Here is a 19,768-nt window from a genome sequence, read left to right as displayed (position 1 = left end):
GTTGGTAGGTTTGGGCCTCCGACAAAGCTTGCCACAATGCCGTCGACCCGCTCTCGTTGCTGGGGTGGTAAGGGGTAAATTTTAGCAAGGTACGAAATTTCGGGAAGAAGGATAGTTTTTGAAAGAATGCATTTCGAATCGAAGGTGAGAAAGGGGTTGCTAATAGATTTGGCGCGGGATTGCAAAGAGGTAATTACTTGGCGCCAAGCCGCTTTTATTACTGAGGGTGCGCCGATGGGAATATTTAACGGTGTAATTTTGTCCGGGTTCCATTTAATTTGATTTAAAAGGGGGTCGTCTGAGAGAGGGTGGAGGATGGCAATTGCTTCTGTTTTGGCGGGGTTCAGTTTAAGACCGGTGAATTTAGAAAAATTATTAATAAGTGACAGGGCGTTACAGAGGGACTGCCGATGCGCCACCACGAGGGTGACGTCATCGGCGTAAGCAATTGCCTTGGGAATATTGCGGCATGGCACAGGGGTCGAAATGATAGAGGGGGTGTTTTGGAGGGCAACGAGTAACGGGTCTAAAGCAATCAGGAAGAGGTTCAGACTAAGGGGGTCTCCTTGTCTGACACCTCTCCTGATGGGAAAATCCCTTGTGGCGAAGCCATTGACGAAGACCCGGGAGTGGGCGCTGGAGTGAAGAGCAGAAAGATATTGAGTAAAGAGAGGGGGAAAGCGTTTAAGATTTAATTGGGAGAGTAACCATGGGAAGGAAATAGAGTCAAAGGCTTTTTGGAAATCAAGAGAAACGAAAAACGAATTTGAATTAATTTGAGAAGCGTGAGAGTGTAAATCGCGAAGAAGTGTGGTTGCGTCTGAGGTAGAGGATCCGGGGGTAGCAAACTGATTGTGGGATAAAATTAAAGAAATAAAGGGCTTGATACGGAGGTTAAGGATTTTATGAAGGATTTTGAGGTCGGTATTAAGTAAAGAAATAGGGCGGTAATTGGTCAAAAGGGTGGGGTCGTTTTTCTTGTGGATAATGGTTATATGGCCCAGATTAAATTCCAATGGGGTGTAGGCGTTTTGGTAGGAGAAGTTGAGGGCTTGGGTAAGGTCGGACCCGATTAGGTCCCAGCAACGAGTATAAAACTCGATGCTGAGCCCATCGGGCCCGGGGGTTTTGTTAGGGGAAAAGAGGGAAAGGGCTTTTTTTACTTCGGACATTGTGATGGGGGCTGAGAGGGAATCTAGGTACTGATCAGGGATTAATTTGGGGGGAAGTTGGGCAAATTGGTCACTGGGGGGCGGCAAGGGAAGTTGTTGGGATGTGTATAAATCTGCGTAAAATTTTCGTGTGTGGTCTAATATTTCCTTGGGGGTTGTTAGGGGGAGTCCATGGGGGTCTTGAAATTCGAGGATGGGGGGTTTGCGACGTGAAGGGAAAAGCTGGGAATAGAGAGTTTTATCGGCTATGTTTTTGAATTGGGGATCGGAGGAGAGGGATTTAATAAGTGAGGAGCGGGCATTGGAAAGGTATGTATTATTTAGGGACTTTTTGAGGGATTGGAAATGGGCTAAGTTTTGTGGGGTCGGGTAATCATTCACTTTTTGGCGGGAGGATTCGAACTGCTGGTGAAGGAGGAGGGTTTCGGTGCGATGGAGTTGGGCTAAACGTTTTGAATGGGATTGGAGGAGGGATTTAAATTTAGTTTTAAGGGTAAGCCAGAAGTCCATGGGATTTGGGTGGAAAGGTCCTAGGGTTTGCCAGAGGGGATAATGTTGGGAGAGATCTATTTGAAAGTCAGGGTCAAGGAGGGTAGATGTGTTATTCTTCCAGGAGCCTTTGCCCCTGGGAGGAGAGGAAATGATGTTGAGGGTGAGGGTAACTAGATCGTGGTCGGAGAAGGGACATGGAGTAAATGTATGCTGCTTAGGGATTAATGGAGGGGAAATATAAACTCTATCTATTCGGGATTGGGTACCAGGGGCGCGACGGGAAAATTGACAAAGGGAGGGATGAAGAGTGCGGAAGGAGTCTTGGAGGTTAAAGGTGGATAATAAATTAATCAAAGGGGGGCTAGGCCGGCGTGACTGTGTAGGGGGATATTTGTCAAGGGTGGGGTTTAAGACGCAATTAAAATCGCCGGCCAAAATTAAGGGGTGGGGTGAAGTTAAATAAGGGTAGAGGGAGTCAAAAAAGTTATTTCGAAGGGTAAAATTCTGGGAACCGGAGGGAGCGTAAATATTAACTATATGGAAGGTATGGGTTAGGGTTGAGATGTCGGCCGCAATAATGCGACCGGCAGAGTCAGAAAATGAATTGAGAATTTGAAGTGTGGAGGAGTTTAGAAGAACTGCGACACCACCTTGGGCATAGCCTGTCGGAGGTGCCGAGTTTAAGAGGATGGGGCCAGAAGTCCATTCGGACTTCCACAGGGATTCGGTTTGGGGAGTAGAGTGAGTTTCTTGGAGGCAAAAAAGGTCAAAGTTCAAAGAGGAAAGGTACCGGAACAGGGCTCTTCTCTTAGGTGCCTGGCCTAGGCCGTTAACATTAAGGGTGCAAATTCGTAAAAATGACGCCATTTTATTCATAATAAACAAAATACACAAAAGGGGGGGTGGTTTATTTAATAAAAGGTTGAGTTAAAGTCATTGGGAATTCTAGCTCTACAGCTGCAGACTACGTGTTCCCCGGGCATTAAATTGTATGTGACGCCACAAGTGCAGCTTATCAGCAGGCGTTGACACTTTTTATTGGTGCAACGAGATGGGCTAAGGTAAAATTCTTCCGCAGCCCAATTGCCACAGCGACATTTAAAATGTGCTGTGTTACATAAACATTTGATTTGCTCGCCTGCATATGCTGTGTGACAGCATGACGTCTTCTTCTTGGGCGAAGGTGTTGCACTGTTCTTGCGTTTGCGGGATCTCACTGTATGGAACCCTTCGTCATCCCGCTTTGGTTTAGGGGTCGATGACGCCATTGGTTGCGTCACTGGGACGGGAGCGTCACTGGAAACCATTTGTGTTGTAGCGGTATCAGCCAACACGGGCTGCAGGATACTGCGACGTACCGCCTCTGGTGTCTTGATGTTGTTGACAACATTGAACGTTGGGGCGCTAGAGGGTGATTGCGCCTCTGAAGTCTTGTTGTTGTTGCTGGGAGTTGTAGCGGTGTCAGCCAACTCGGGCTGCTGCATACTATGTTGTACCGCCTCTGGTGTCTTGGTTTCTTCGCCAACATTGGGCGTTGGGGCGCTAGAGGTTGTAAGCGCCTCTGTAGACTTCGCGCCGCTTCCCGTGACGTCAGCTGTCACGGTTGGCGGCGCATCTTCAGTGGCAACAGCTGCCACATCTTTCTTATTCACAGGTGTGACTTCACGTGTCACACCTGGAGTTGTAACGGCTTTATCGGCCGTTTCTGGAGCCTTCGCATTTTGCGTCGGGGCGGCCTTATCAGCTGCCTCTGAGGTCTTCGCATTTTGCGTCGGGACGGCCTTATCAGCCGCCTCCCCCTGATCGAGTCGCTGTGCGTAACCACTACTTAATCACTATTTCTATTTAATGTTTATTGTGTATTTTTTTTTACCACGCCGGGATTTGAACCCAGTATATCCTGACAACGAATCCCGATCAGGTTTTTTTCTTGGTGTACGGGTCAGGCGCGTAACCAGTGCTGCCAATCACCCACCCGCCTTATTGTGTATTTTTGCGTATGCGTCGCTTACGGCGCATTTTCCCCCTCTTGTGGTGTGTGGCCGATAACAAAATGACGTCACCACCCGCGCGAGCCTTATCTGTGACGTCGGTCAGGTCAGCTCCTTATAATGTTGGAGCTACACCAACCGCGTCATTCAAACTATTGATGGCATAAGTTTTTACCGAAATTTTTTTCAAGCATGACAATGTTAGTAACAATCTGCTCAGTACAAAAGCTTGTTCGTTTTACTCATTGGGAATTTTGAACACATGTCTAATGTCGAACTATTAGTATTGGTGTTCTCGACTTTGACGGACAATATATTTATTGTTGGAGCCAAAAAAAATATAAAGAAAATAATTTTTCCCCGTTGCAAATGAATGTCCGTTTCGTTTTCCTAGCAAGATTTCTGTTACGTCAAAGTGATCTTATCTATTGCTATGCGTGTACTGGTAGTTAAGACAGAAATGAGCTTTTAGTAGATGTGCTTTTACTCTTTTTTACGTTGTTTTCACAGACACTGAAGATGATCATAGCTAAATATATTTGTCTCACACAAAAGCAAATAGATTTTAACCCAGAAAACATATTTTCTTGTAATGTCGTCGTATGGCCTCGCTATAGCGTCATATAACATTTTTGTATACCTGTTCACGCTTTAGCAAAAGGGTTTACTGTACGTGTTCGGAGTTAACCAAATGTTGCGTTAAACTATGAAGATGTAATTTTGGACTTCATTTTCCTCCGTTGTTCTTTTCACGCTAAACCAGGTGTTAAACTCTTCGCACTAGAACCATTTTAGTTTCAAACTTTTATTTTGACACATGGCTCAATTTTTTTTCCTTTGATGGACGATAGGAGCTGTTACTGACTGATTGTCCAAACTCGAAACCCGAGACCGTAAACTTTCGGCTACAAATAAATGCAATTATTACACATTTTTTCTTTAAAACTTACATATTGATTTACAGGGTTCCCTAATTTTCCAAGTTCCTTCTCCAGGATTTGAATAGATTCGGAATCCAATCCGCACCGACCCAGGTCTAACATCTCATCCACATGCGGGAGAATCCGGCAAATTTTTTTAACATCGCTTTGGTTAAATCTGTTCCCACTCAGGATGAGAAATCTCAACTATTTAACACAAAGATTGTTTGGATTTTTTTATACAAAGTAAAAAAAAATTAACAAGCCTTGTGTTTCATCTTCATAATCGCTTCACAAATTCTGCTCAAATTTCGAGATTTTAAATGGCATAACTCCAGTCTTAGTTTCAATCCGGGTTTTTTAATCCGTTGAAGAAAATCAGCCAAAGCGTGGCAATCTGAGATATTGAGTTTGATTGTGCTTAAATCTAACTTCCCAGGACAAGAAAGAGAAATTTCATCTCGGAATGTTTCATGCATATCTTGCAAATCTACAAGGAAATCTAAAACATAATCAGGTTAATGTTATTTGAACCTACACGATATAAGAACCCAGGTTGAAAATTAAATATAAACTTCATCAAAGAAATGACATGCTGCGAAAAGTGCATACTGCGACAGTATTTCAATGACCTTTGAGCGAAAGGGCTTTTTGACCATTATTACCAACAACAACTGCTAAGCGCGGCTGAAACCACGCAAAAGTAACTGCAAAATGACAGTGATCGGGTCTCGAATCTCAAGACTAATAAAAAACATCGGTCAAGGCGCTCGCCCCATCAAGCAAGTAGAGCAAAAAATGATTGGAATTAATAACCTAGGTTCGAATCCCTATGCGGCAAATGGAAAAAAATGCAGCTGGTTGGACAAACATATTTCGGTAACTACGTTTGTAGCAAATTTTTTACATGAATATTTTAATTTGAGTGTATGAAGTCACAGCAGAAAGTGGATTACCTCGTAACATGTTTCCACGTAAAACAGGTCCATTGTTATCTTCTTCTCCAAGGAATTTTGAAAGCGTTTTTAGCAACTTTTCACGTTTATCTGTAAAATAAGCAAGATTAAATTTGTAACAGCAACTATGTATTTCAATCAAAAATGATTTAGTTCTAGCTCTTACATGCAAGAGATCACGAGACTGGGTTAACTTCGTGCCACACCGGTATACAACACAAAATATATCACACCTAAATACGATTAGTAATTTCTGGTGTACTGCCGTGCTAAAGTACAATGCGGTAACGGCGCTAAAACCACGAAAGAAAGATGTGATCACAGTTGGTCACTATGTACCCGTGGCATCCTGGTGCGTGTAATGGCTCCTAAATCCCCAGCCTCTATCAAGACCGGTGCTGATAGAGTCAAAACATTTGATGTGGCGTTGTTCAGTCGTCTCTCTGGCTTATCTTGACCTTCTCCAGCACAATGCCCCCCCCCCCCCCCCCCTGTCTTCAACACTGTGGTCAGACAGGCCGATTTTAGAAACTGGGGCTTTATGAGCCACAACACGCTACAGGATGCCACGGGCATAAAACGGTGATCACGAAAGCGTTTTTCTTTCGTGTCGTTCGCGACGTTACCGTATTTTACTTTGTCACGCAATTTGTAGCACCAGATGAAGCGAGATTAAGGTGCAAATAAAGTTTTTTTATAAGTCAGTCTGTCCAAAATAGTGCAACCAACCATCGTTGAATAATCCGATATTTTCGGAGGCGGGACACTTTCAAGTTAACTCACACGAATGAGGAATTCGCAAATGGTTACTAGTGTGATAACATGTTTAGCAGTTTACTAGTTGAAAACCCTGTATTGGTTATGTAATATATCTCGATTTGAATCATAATGTTTCCCCAAACATCTTATTACCATATTTGTTTGAAGTCTTGGCATATGATGAAACACTCAATGCGGATGATGTTGTAATTGGCACAGCTAGTAGTCCACTTTGACATTCACAACCATCAATTTGAGCTTTTCTATTGGCCCGAAGTTCATTTGTAACGGTGCAAGTTTCACTAGCTGTAAAAACGCAAGTTTTACATAATTTGTTGGTGGGGGTTTCACCGGCACCCAACTAAAAAGCTGATAAGATAAAATAACATAATTCTAAGTTACTTATATGGTATATGGTCAAAAAAACTGTGAAATGAAAAGTCACTTAGCTGGTAAACAAACCTTTAATTTCATGTTTCGGTTGCCTCATTTTTTCGCTGGTAATTTCTGCAGATTTGGAAGAATCTAAAATGGAGAAAATAGACAACGTTTAAAAGTTATGGCACATAAATGTTTAATTGCATCACATAATACAAGTTATTTTTTTATTTCACTCAGATAGTGGGTTTCGCGATTTGTTAACACTTATCACCAATTTTCTGGAACCATTTTTGGGAATGTTGGGGTTGGGAACTTGATATTTCGAATGGAGTTGATTCTACATTTGTTGAAATTAAAGCAATTTCACAAGCTGCAAAACAACACGGGTGACAGCAAATACAACAGCAATACCTCTTGTTTTTCTTATGGTAGGTACTCAGCAAAGATTTGTTTTGCCTAGTTTACGGAAAATCTAGTATATGATAGGTACTGACGCTTTCCTTGCAAAAGCAGTAATAAAACATATGGTTTTGATAAGATACACATACCCAGTTTTTGTCCGAGCAAAAGGCCACAAACAAAACGACGGACCATTGCCCAATGTGGTCTGGTAACCAAATCGACAACAACTTGATTAAATTCTTTATCTGGCATGAACATGGAAATGTAGTATGCTCCGAAAACTTCTTGAAGCATTTGATGCAAAAAGTAAAACAGAACATCTGCCCCATTAAAAACTCTCCGACTGGGGAGCCAGGAGAATTTTGCCATTTTAAATATGACACCCTGTACTTTTATATCATTCAAACCTACTTTTCGAAGGTCATCGTGTGTAAAGACAACGGTTTCACGAACTATACCTTCGTATGCCATTTGGCCAAGTGACAATTTTAGGTCATCAAATATTTCTCCTTTCGCATGCTGGGAGTGACCAAGTTGTTGCAAAACGGCATCAAATACATTAGTTATGGTGGTTACCTGGTTAACATCGCCAAGTAATCCAGCATAAACAATAAATTGTAAAAGCATTGGATTGCCGCATAAATCAAGCAACTGTGGAGATTTTGTTTCAAGGTTGTTCCACAGTTCCTCTGCTTTATCGGCTGCATAGACATTAAACAATACCTTTGCATCCTCTGGAGAAAGATCACCGACATAAATTGTGGGCTTAGGTCTGAGCTCTGTTGACATTAACAGTAAGGAGTGCGGACGGGAGGTAAAAATCAGCATAGATTTGGAGAAATATTGCCTGCTGCAAAGATTTGCAACAAGTTGCTGTACTGACAAGAGAGTGTCATACTTAACATTTATTGGTGCTATATTTTCTAGTGTCCAGGTTGCCTGATCCAATCCATCGAAAATGAAAGCACACTTTTCTGGGTTATTTATCATCCACTGGAAAACCAAACTTAGTGTTTCCTTAGAAGCACCAATAAACTGGTTATCCAGTAGAAGCTCCTGTAGTGTAAGCTTTTTCTCGCCGTAGTTTAGATACATAAACTGGAGATGAATCACTAAGTGATCTTCTGTAACTAAATTCCTACACAATCTCTTTGAAAGTGTAGTTTTTCCGCATCCTGCAGGACCCAAGAGAGCCAGAAATTTTCCTTGATGGTTTTGTTTTTTAAAACTTGAAACTAATTCCTGGAAGTTGATGTATTTGCCAGAATATAGATCATGGTTTATTTTGTTGGTTGACGGCTGATAGTCATTTTCTTTTTCAGGATCAATTCCTTTGTAAATATCAGTATCTATAAGTGTTGGATGAACTTCTGGAATTTCTATTTTCTCAAACTCTTCGCTGTAAGGGACAACATCTGGATCAAGTTTTTCGAATTGCTTTTGTTTTATTTCATCAACTGCCTGTTGTAGCCGTTCTGGAAAGTTTGAACATGGTTTTAATTAGTATCAATACTGTTGCTTCTTACTAACATTATGTGTACTGCTTTTGTGCTCTGCGAATGTTTTTAGTTTTGTGTTGGATAAACCTTATCACTTACTTGAAAAAGAAATAATAGCTGCATCAGAATTTTGTAAAAATAATAAAATTTTTCATGATTATCTGGCACTGTCGTTCTCATGTGGTAATAATAAAAAGCACAAGACTTCAACGGTTCCCAGGTCGATTTTTTATCACACATTTTATTGTAAATACAGTGCTATGATCCTTTAGCCTCCCGCACTTGCACAAACTCATGGCTAGTCTCTGATGCACTGCAACAAGACCTTTTTGGTCGTCTCGGTTTCTCGCCTGCTGAAATCTTACATAACTTGCGAAAAACTAGTTTGTTGTCAGAGTTAAGTTATAACAGCAACTTCTTGATGTACTTTTGTGTGACATTGAATCTTTGTGACCCCGAAAAAGGCTGATTAGTGTGTAAGGAAATTGTGACAAAGTACAACTTATTTAGTCGGAAGGCATTGTACATTTGGCAAGGAAAATGATCTATGTCGCGCCATCGAACCTATGATGTTTTCATTACAAAACTCGATTGTTGATCCAAAACCTTTCATTTCCAAATGGGACTCGTATTTGTTTGTAAATAAACAAAATACGTGGCATGACATGCTTATTTTTGCCCGCGGATTACCTGCTTGTTAAGCCCTTGCAGCAAGCAGTCCTGAATTTGCAATAACGTATGTTAAAAGATTTGTTGTCAGGTTACAACTTGTAAACCTGAGATTCGTGCCTTTCTTGAGACGCCTACGCGTAAGTTGTAAATTGCGCCCTTACAGAGTTGTAGTCCTCTAATCCTCTATGAGACACACATTAAAATACGACTGCCTAAAACAGCAGAATCCACAGCTGCACGAGTGTGCAAAGAATAGGGAAAAAGTGATATGGCGTCTTAGGCGCGATCCCTGGACACTGTTTTTTTTTATAATTTGAATTATTAATTGGAGTTTGTAGACTATTTGATTCCAGTCTTTCTCTCGGGGAAAGACCGAGGAAGATTATTCAAAGACAAAATTACCAAAAATGTACTGGTTGTTGTTTCACAATTTCTTTAGCACCTTCCACTAAGCATCCCTAGGAACATTATCAAACCCATGAACGTTTGGGATATGTAGTTTTGTTGGTCGGCAAACATCCCACATACAAATGAATTTACTCGTAAAAAATCTCTAAAACTTCTCTGCTAACAGAAAAGATAAAATCCAATACCGGATTTGTAGGTTGTTGGATCATCTGATTCAGTAATGTTTACAGACGATGCTGTTTGGTGGTATTGGTGTTGGCATTGTACCACAGTCTGATGTTGTACATCGAAATGTTGATAAACGTCACCAATGTGAATGTTCTAAAATAAAAGCAATAAAAGTCAAACACAAATAAATAAAATTCTAGGCTCCAATGCTTTTTTCGTTAAGTCTTCTAAAGTAAATTCATAAAAAAAATGGATTTGTAACACTAGTTCCAAGTACCTACATTAAAAAGACTGCGTTTGAAACGAAACTTTGCCTCCTTTATGTTGTTCCTGCCTAATATTAATCTGGCGATCATCAAACCATAATTTTTTTATCGATACAGAAGTTTCCAGAAATTTTGCTTGATTGACACATTAGTCAAGTTTGCAGCGTAATTACAATTCAAGTTAACATTGATCGCCTCTACCTAAATCATACTAAATAGGAAGTGATCCATTATTGCCTTGAGGTAGGGGGCTATTTTACTAGCAGCAAGGTTGACATGTTTGAACACCCTATATTAATGGACCACAGAAGTTTTATCAAAAAAGTCATGGTCATACGAGGAAAACAATAGAACACGAACACCGACCTTAACAATTTATAGTCGCGTAAAGGTATCAATGCATAACAAAAGTATCAGTATTTGGTCGATAAATTGTGCCAAAGCGCATGTTAAATAAAAGTAACTCCAGGTTGCTATTCAATAACAACACTCACCTCGACTTGGATTGTTATTTCTGAATTGTTTTCTTCTGTTTGTCGTTCGGCCATTTTTGTATAACAAGTACAGTATAGAAATATAATACACACATGCAATCTGTATAAACGCGAAAAGTTATACATTTTAGTTTCCAGATAACAGACTTAAGCCCTATTACTTTAAACTAAGGTAGAATATATTTGAATAAGTGAGACCTAACATTTCCTTTTTTACCCTGTTCTTGTTAATATTAGGGTTTTTACACGTAATGCACAATACAGGAACTTCATATTGCGCATTATCCTTTGTAACAAATTGTAATTACGTGGCGTGCATTCACATATGGTTTTCTGGGTTAATCATTAACGAACAACTTTCAAATGCTGCAACTTGCTGCGCAACATATTTTTTTCCCATGGCAGGTCTGACCTTTATCAAACAAAACTTACGCGTATTGTTTGCCCATAACATAGCGGGCTAACGCGTTATTGACTCTTTTAGTCACGGCTTTGCAGCGATCAAAGCATTCTATGCACAGTAGGTTTTATGGAATAAAGGCAACAACGATATCCCAACGGTTTGAAATTTTATAATCAATCATTATGAACACACGTCAACGACTGACCGCACTGCTAAGCCATCAAAGGTAAAATGTTGAAATATTTATGATCACTGAACATGTTGACTGCCTGCCTTTACACGATGCACTATTTATGACAACAAGCTAGACACGAAAGGGAATTACGTTGCATCACCGCTCAACTGTATTTAACAGTATATTTACTGTCTTGGCGCAGAAAACTAGTCAGCCATAAGAATCTCAAACGACATGTATTATCATCAAGGATATATTCATCGACCTGAGAGCACAGATACATGTGTATATACATATGTATTACATGCGTTTTCTATGAAAAACAGAAAAAGAGTTACTAATTACTAATTAAAACAGATACGGATCGTTTAAATCTCGTGTTAAAACATGCAAGCTTTCTATCAGCAACATCCAAACACCGCCAACAAGAGCTCACTATGCTTCACAAACTTTTTCGCTATAAGTCACGGTAGCGACTCTGTAGCGTTGCGGTCAGCTTACAAACATAATGCCTTTTTTGCTAGCATGACGAATTAGAACTTACCAGAAACGGCTGCGTGGAGAAAAAGCTGGTTGCGATAACCTGCACATTGTATATTCGTACTCCAGAACCTAACATGTACACTAAAACACCATGTCTGCTTTAGTTCAGAGGCGCAAAAACCTTGGTTTAACTTTGTGTTATTGCTGGCGCAGGTTGGTAACATCATCTACCGACAAAATGAGGTATCGTGGGCGGCGACGACCTTTCTGTTTCAATCGCAAACCTCTTCACCACATAGTGCAATCTGTGGCAAAGTCGCAAATTCTGTAGATATTCCAATAAGCACTATGTTTGCTCCACGGTACATCATACTACAAGCATACAGATTTAGTCGACTCAATGAGTCAATGACACTTAAATGCTTCACTAAGAATAGAATTACTATTGAAGAGTCAAAAATGTTATCAAACGGAACTTGGCAATAGGCAACTAACAATAAAACGGCCATGCATCCATCGTCAGCTCAGAGCCCACCGATCGCTAACTGTTTCTCCGTCACGTTTCTTGAACTACCAATGACCAACGGGATGGATGTTTGTGAAGACAAATGGCTGGATCGCACATAAGCCTCAATGATTCTCCCAGGAATTGTCATACAATGTTGTTTAACGGCGTGCGTTCGTGCTGCGAGTGGTTTGTACGTTGCGTGTTTACGTGATTTCGCATTTTGTGCCCTTGAGAGTTTCAAGGCCTAACATTATGGTACAGTTTGTAGATTATTAGGGGGCACAGCAGTCAGGGACGTTGAGCATCCAATTACAGTTAATGTATAGGTCTATGCGGGCGAAATCGATTTTTCAACTATTTTAATGAACAAGCTGACTCCTGAAACAGTGTATTTGTTTTGTATAAATACAGAGTAACGTCGCCACTAGAAAACACACCAAATATTGCATACCATCGTTGCGCGCTTGTGTTTCATGACGAGTGTTTGTCATACCGACTGCACTTTATCGCGTAATGTTTGCTTATAACAGAGCGGGTGAAACGCGACGCGTGGATTTTTCAATGTTGATTTGTGCAGTGTTAAGGCTCTGCTCAACCGAAGGCAACTTGTTACAAGATTCCTGTATTCGTATTGCTGTAGTTTATACGCACACGAACGTAGGTTACTGACATCACCAAGTGATCACTTACATAGAAGGGGCCATATTAGTGATCACAATATATGAAAACAGAATAGCAATAAAAGATAAATTATTTAATTAAAAACCACAACAAAAACAACTCGGCGTGTCGGAGAAAACAGTTTTTATCGTTTAAATCGTGGTTTTTGATCAATTAATTACATTTTTTATTGCTATTCTGTTTCCAGACATAAACTGAAGATGCCAATAGGCGAAATTAATATTCCTTTGACAAAGATCTTATACTTCTGTGGTTGTATTTTACTCCTTTTGGAGCTCTAGGATTGTCACTATAGTATAAGGAAAAAATACTTACGTAGAGAAGTCAGGTAAGACTCGCCTTTTTCTCACCTCTCTCTCGGTCGCCTTTTTCTCATCTCGCTCTCCTAAAGCAAGAAAAGAAGACTTACGTAGACAAGTCGGGTATAGTTTGGCTGGAGCGTATTTGGCATAGGACACCAAAAAGTGTCTTGTTGCAAAAATAAACCTCTTTCTATGACGTGGAAACACTAACCATTTGTTTGTGTTGGTTTACTTATGTTGTGAAGAAAATGAGTTTTAACAATTGCTCGATAAATATTGATAAATTGTTTTGCACAGCACCTGGGGCACCCCTGCCTTCACTGCCCCAAACCATCATCAGGACAAACAAGCACAAGTAAGAGATGGAAATTTAAATGTTGAGGTCTAAGTTGAAATATATTTTGTTTCGCAGAAAAGAAAAAATATGCCCAAACGGTAATGTGGTGGAGTATATAGGCTATATTGTTATACACTTTTGCTTTGGACATGCTTAAGTAACTTTGTGTAATTTTACGCAGATACCTGACTCGAAGTGAAAGTAAATGTGCATTTACACATATAATCAACTGGAAAAAATAACCCACTCGGTGGAATAATTTTTAATGTTTTTGTAAATCACATATATATATTTATTTCCCAAGTTGTACATTACTGTTTTTGGTTCAAAAAGTATTAAATCATTGGTTATTTTTTGTGACGTACATCACTATTTTCAGTTTAAAAAGAGAAAAGCAACTGCGGTGGTAAGTGTTGTGTAATGCTGGTTGCACAGTTCACTGCTAACATATTCAATCTGCTTATTGACACTCGAACTATTATTAATTATGTGCAGACTGACAAACCCAGGCAGTGCCTTGTGAGTAACTTTTGTACAAAATAAATTCTAATTTGTTTACTAACATATGATGTTGTGTTTTTTGTGTAGACAAACGGAGCCAAACAGTTTCTGGTAAGTTTTGAAAACATTTATTCTTTGACAACATTTAAACCATTACATTTTTGCAGAATAATGAAGTGAAGCAGTTTGTTGTAAGTGACTACTTTGCAATGTTTATTATAAGTTAAAAATCTTTTTTTCATCAACTTACAAACCACAATTTAATTTTTGTGCAGGTTAATGAAGACAAAGCGCCAAAGGTAAGAACTTAATTGTAACACCAGTAGTGCCTATCTTCATTAACTCACAAACCACATTTCAATTTTGTTTTTGTGCAGATTAATAAAGCCAAAGTACCGGAGGTAAGTAACACTACTACCTATCTTCATTAACTTATAAACCTGATTTAATTTTGTTTTTGTGCAGATTAATAAAGCCAAAGTACCGGAGGTAAGAACTTAATTGTAACACCAGTAGTGCCTATCTTCATTAACTCACAAACCACATTTCAATTTGGTTTTTGTGCAGATTAATAAAGCCAAAGTACCGGAGGTGAGTAACACTACTACCTGTCTTCATTAACTTATAAACCTGATTTAATTTTGTTTTTACAGACATAGAAAAGCAGACACCGTAAGTACATTCACAAAATGCATGATGCGTGTCATTCACATTGCTGTTATTATTCAGATGTCACCAATAAAGAACCAAAAGATTTGTTTCTTGATTATTTTTGTATAAAAAGGGTTTTGCAACCTTCGCACAGCATAGTGGCATATACACCTCACTCGATAACCAAGCGTTTGCACTGGCTAGGGTTTTGCAACCTTCGCACAGCATAGTGGCATATACACCTCACTCGATAACCAAGCGTTTGCACTGGCTAGGGTTTGGAAAATATGATAAAATTTTTATGATAGAATTGGACAAACAAAAGATATATCATTTGATGCATCATCAACAGTTTTGCCTACACACTCTGTGTGGAACCATTGTTTGCATCTTGTACATTCAACCCAAAGAGTCTTGGAATTATCATTGCAAAACTTGCACATGTCTCTTTTGGGTTTACCATTTAGGCAGTTCCCTGCAATTGTATCAAATATTTGTTTGCGGTATGAGTATACAGAACCTCTTTGTTCAAGGCTTGTTGCCATAGTAAGCCACTTGGCATACATGCAAACAAAAACTCCACAACTGTCAGAATCAGGTTGGTGTACTCGTTTTGGGGATTCCACCGATTCAAGCTGAAATTTAAATTTTTCTGACAGTAAATGGTTGACTATTGATTTTTACATAGTCAACACAGGAATTTTGTAATGGGTCGACATACAAGAAGAATCCAATGTCTTTTAGTTATCCAAGGCAAAAAAATTATTTTTTTTTTGTCAAGAGAGATGCCACTCCACAGTCTTTTAATAGAGCCTTTTTGTAATAATGTACGGACCACCATAGAACATACATACAGTGTATGGCTGTTGGCAGTAGTTTATAATCTCCACAAGTAACTGTTAATCACAACTCTTGATCTTTAGATTTTAACATCGCTTTTTCACTGTCAGGTAAAACAGGTTCAACTGTTTTTAGATCCAACATACAGAGAGAATGTGGCCCATTTTTTAAAATCTGCTGATCAATCTTGGTTCGTTTGTTTACAATCTTTGGGGTTATCATGTTCGTGGCTTGCACCTTTTTATGTGATTTGTTTGCAATATAGGCTGGTGTGACAAAGTTATCATCCGTGTGTTATACAATAAATGTCTTGTTTGATTTTGGTTTCAACCCTGTTGCAGGAAACAAGGTTTTGACTTGGTGTAAAGGTCTCATGAGGTTTGCCATAGCACCAACTCTTGAAGTATATGGATTTGGTTTTGGTTGTTTTCTGGGCAGCTCATTATTTTTCGATAGTGGATATGAAGGTCTTTTTCTTTTAAGGGTCTTCAGTTTGGGGGTTTGACTTATTCTAAAACCACCATCGAAAGAACATGCCTTCGTAAAAGTTGATAACCATGTTTCAATATTTGAAGCCGCATCATCCAAAACATCTGATGAAGTAACATTATAGGACTTATCCAGCAAGGCCTTTGTCACTTCAACAAACTTATGGTGGCTTTTCTGCAATTTTGAACTTTTATTGGAAGGAACGCTGTTTTCTTCATAATCATGTGAATGTGTTGGTTTATCAAATGGCTTGGTTACAGGTTCATCCATTTTCTTTGATGCTTGTTGAACAGATAGTTGACCAACAATTTCTGGATCCAGTATCATATGTACTGAACTGTGGTACAATGGAGGTAGACTATACCAGTCTACATCATTGTACTTTTCAAAAACAGCAAACATGTGCTTGCAAGGCAAAAAATACCTCGTAAAATCTGCACATGTGCATTTGGGAAAAGCAGCAGTTCCTCCGAAATTTATGGAATAAATTTCATCCTTTGAACAACTTTTTATCGAAAAAACATTTCCATTCCTTTCAATTGTACTTGCTGTGACATTCGATGATTCCCCAATTCGCTGCATGCAATGCTTCACTATTTTTCGAGGTCGGTTTTGAAGTAAGAGGGGAACAAAGTCACTGTAGCTTCGATAGTGACTTGAGGATCTCATATTTTCTTGTTGATACCTAAAATGACAAGTGTAACCTATTTGCTAATGATTTTATACATTTACACATACACACAGTGTAATTTAAACTTACTTAACCAACCCTTCTGGCATAAACTCTTTATGTAATTTTAAAATTCGATTTTGTCTTTCAACGCCATTGTTGGGGGCATCTCTAAAATACGCGAACCTCACAAACGACACGTTAACGAAAACTAATAAATTATGTCATATTATTGTGTTTGCAAAACAAATTAAAAAACAAGGAACGACCACCGACCCAAGGTACAGTAACGAATAAATAGCAAATGTTTTGTGAGTTCGACTTAAACATAGAAATTTCATAAAGGGGTTAGAGGTTCGCGTATTTTAGAGAGAATTTGGTTAGCGTGAGAGAATTTGGTTAGCGTGGGTAACCTAGTTACAATACCAAGAGAGGTTCTCGTATGTTAGAGAGAACTTGTTTAGCTTAGAACGCGAACAACTCGTTAATGAAAACCAACAAATTATGTTATTGTTAAATTTCAGTTTGAGTATATACCTAATTGTGTTAGCATAATGCCTCTGTTTAATGTGAGCAAGTTTATTAAAAATACCAGAAGAATCAATTTTGCCTATGCAACATTTGACAATTATGAGTTCGTTGGACTTACATAAAACCCTCATCAGTTTTGTTTATAATCTTTTTCATAGTTCAACATTTGCAGTAAACAACACAGTTTCAGTCTTGCAAAGAAATGAAGCTTATATTTATTTTAATGGTTTAGGATGCACATACAGGCGTATTTAAATTACTTGGTTTAAACTCAAACACAAGTCCGCTGATTTTCATTGTTGATTTATTTCCGTGACTTTTTTTGACCAGTTTTTTTCCCAATACGAGCTGGTAGTTGTTTGGTCACAAATTGGCCATCAGAAGATGTAATGATGTTGCTTTTTTCCTTTGGCACGTACTTAAAAAAGTTGTCACAATGCTTGTTCTTTTGTAAAGAAGTCATTGATGTCCAATTATCAATTGATTTCTGAAAGGATTTGTATGTTGGATCAAGAACATAAGGTCCAGTTCCACAAATTGCTCGTTTCACATCGGCATACATTGTGGTAACTATGATCAAAAATGAGGTCAATAAGATCAGGTAAGTGTTTTTTCCAATCTGCTGTAACTTTTAGTACATTGTTGGCTGATTCATTGTTGTTATTAGTCCATGCTTTTCCCCTTTCTTTGATAAATGGCCATACATTATTTTTCAGAGTTCGCAGAATCCGATTTTGTACTTAAGTGACAAGTCCCTCCAATGCTTTCCTGTTCTTTGAATTTAGTCCAATTCTGTCTCTGAGGTATTTTGTTAAGTTTTGCTTCACATGATTTAGGCACAAAACATGTCTTGATGCTGAAAAGTTATCCAAAAATGACTTATGGATTGCAGTTTCATCATCACTGCCGAAGGTCAACAAATGAGCACTGCCAAGCAAAGGTTGCAAGTGTGAAAAAAATGATGAGTAACTGGTTACTGTCGATTGCAGGTGAAGATACATAGGCCCGAAAAAAATTGGATGCTGTTTTGTTTTTGTTGACTTCTCAAATGGTTTAGGAATCATGTTAAATCTATGTCATTGCAATCTCTAGGAGTTGCGTTCCAAGTGAACATCAATGCTCGGAATTACCAAGTGTTTCAATATATCTTGCAACAAAAACGCTATTTTAAGATGTGTACTTACTCAAGGAATATGCGTTTTTTACACACACTGACCTACTTCTTCTTAAACACACAACCTCTCTTGGTATTGTAACTAAATTATTTACGCTAACCAAGTTCTCTCTAAAATACGCGAACCTCTTTTGGTATTGTAACCAAGTTACCCACGGTAACCAAATTCTCTCTAAAATACGCGAACCTCTCTTGGTATTGTAACTAAGTTACGCACGCTAACCAAATTCTCTCTAAATTACGCGAACCTCTTTTGGTGTAACTAAGTTACCCACGATAACCAAATTCTCTCTACCTCTTTTGGTGTAACTAAGTTACCCACGTTACGCGAACCTCTTTTGGTGTAACTAAGTTACCCACGCGAACCTCTCAACCCTTTATGAAATTTCTATGTTTAAGTTGAACTCACAAAACATTCGTTACTGTACCTTGGGTCGGTGGTCGTTCCTTGCTTTCGAATTTGTTTTACAAACACAATAATATGACATAATTTATTAGTTTGTCGTTTAACGTGTCGTTTGCGAGGTTCGCGTATTTTAGAGATGCCCCGTTGTTGGTTCGTATAAGAACCTTTAGGCGATCTGCTCTGTAAACCCACAACCATCTCTAAAACACAGCAAACAGTAGTAGATGTATGCTGTATTAATACTGTGTTAAACCTCATTTCTTACTTCTTTTTCTGACAACCAAACATTAGTGAAATATTTTTGAAGCCTTTTGTTGTCTTTCCAGTAAGAGCTAGACTGAAACTTGTTTAAAGATTTTTGAAAACTTTCCTCGCTTTCAGCATTTGCAATAGCTCTCATAAGGGCTCATCATCCCCAACATTATTTTCAGATTTTTTCACCCAGCGCTCCCATGCCTGCTCTCGGTGGAAGTCAAATATAAGCAATGATAATATCATCTAGCATTAATCTCTATTTAACCTCTCTTAAACGAAACACTCGTAACATATATGTTACAGCGAGAATTAACGCTTGGCTGATTTTACCCTTCACCGTGTTTGTATTCATCCGCGCATGTGGCTGTCTTTAGGACGGACGACATTGTGCTGCTGTTGAATTGTACTGTTGTTAAAATGCTAACTATATATCTGGTTTATAGTCAAAATAAGGGTTAAAACGTTATTATATCTGAATTGAACGTTGGTGAAACCACTAGCCGCAGGCTAGTACAGACCTGGGCCACCCCACAGTTGGTACGTTTCTTTTTGTTTTGAACTTGTGAAGTGCTTTGACTCGGCGACATAATTTCCGAGTCTTGTATATTTGAAATTAATGATTAACGTAGATACAATTTGTAAACTGAATAAGGAGGCATATTTTGTTGTCCATTGTATAAGAACTGAGAGTGCTTGTGTAGCGCAAAAGAATTTGCCCACTTTTTTGCGTTTCATTTCCAAGTTTCACGCTTTCGTTAAATCACGTATTCTTTTACGCCACG

Source organism: Ascidia mentula, chromosome 7, assembly GCF_947561715.1.
Source record: "Ascidia mentula chromosome 7, kaAscMent1.1, whole genome shotgun sequence".
NCBI lineage: Eukaryota > Metazoa > Chordata > Ascidiacea > Phlebobranchia > Ascidiidae > Ascidia > Ascidia mentula.
The sequence above is the reverse complement of the archived record's forward strand: the minus strand, read 5'-3'. Positions refer to the sequence as shown.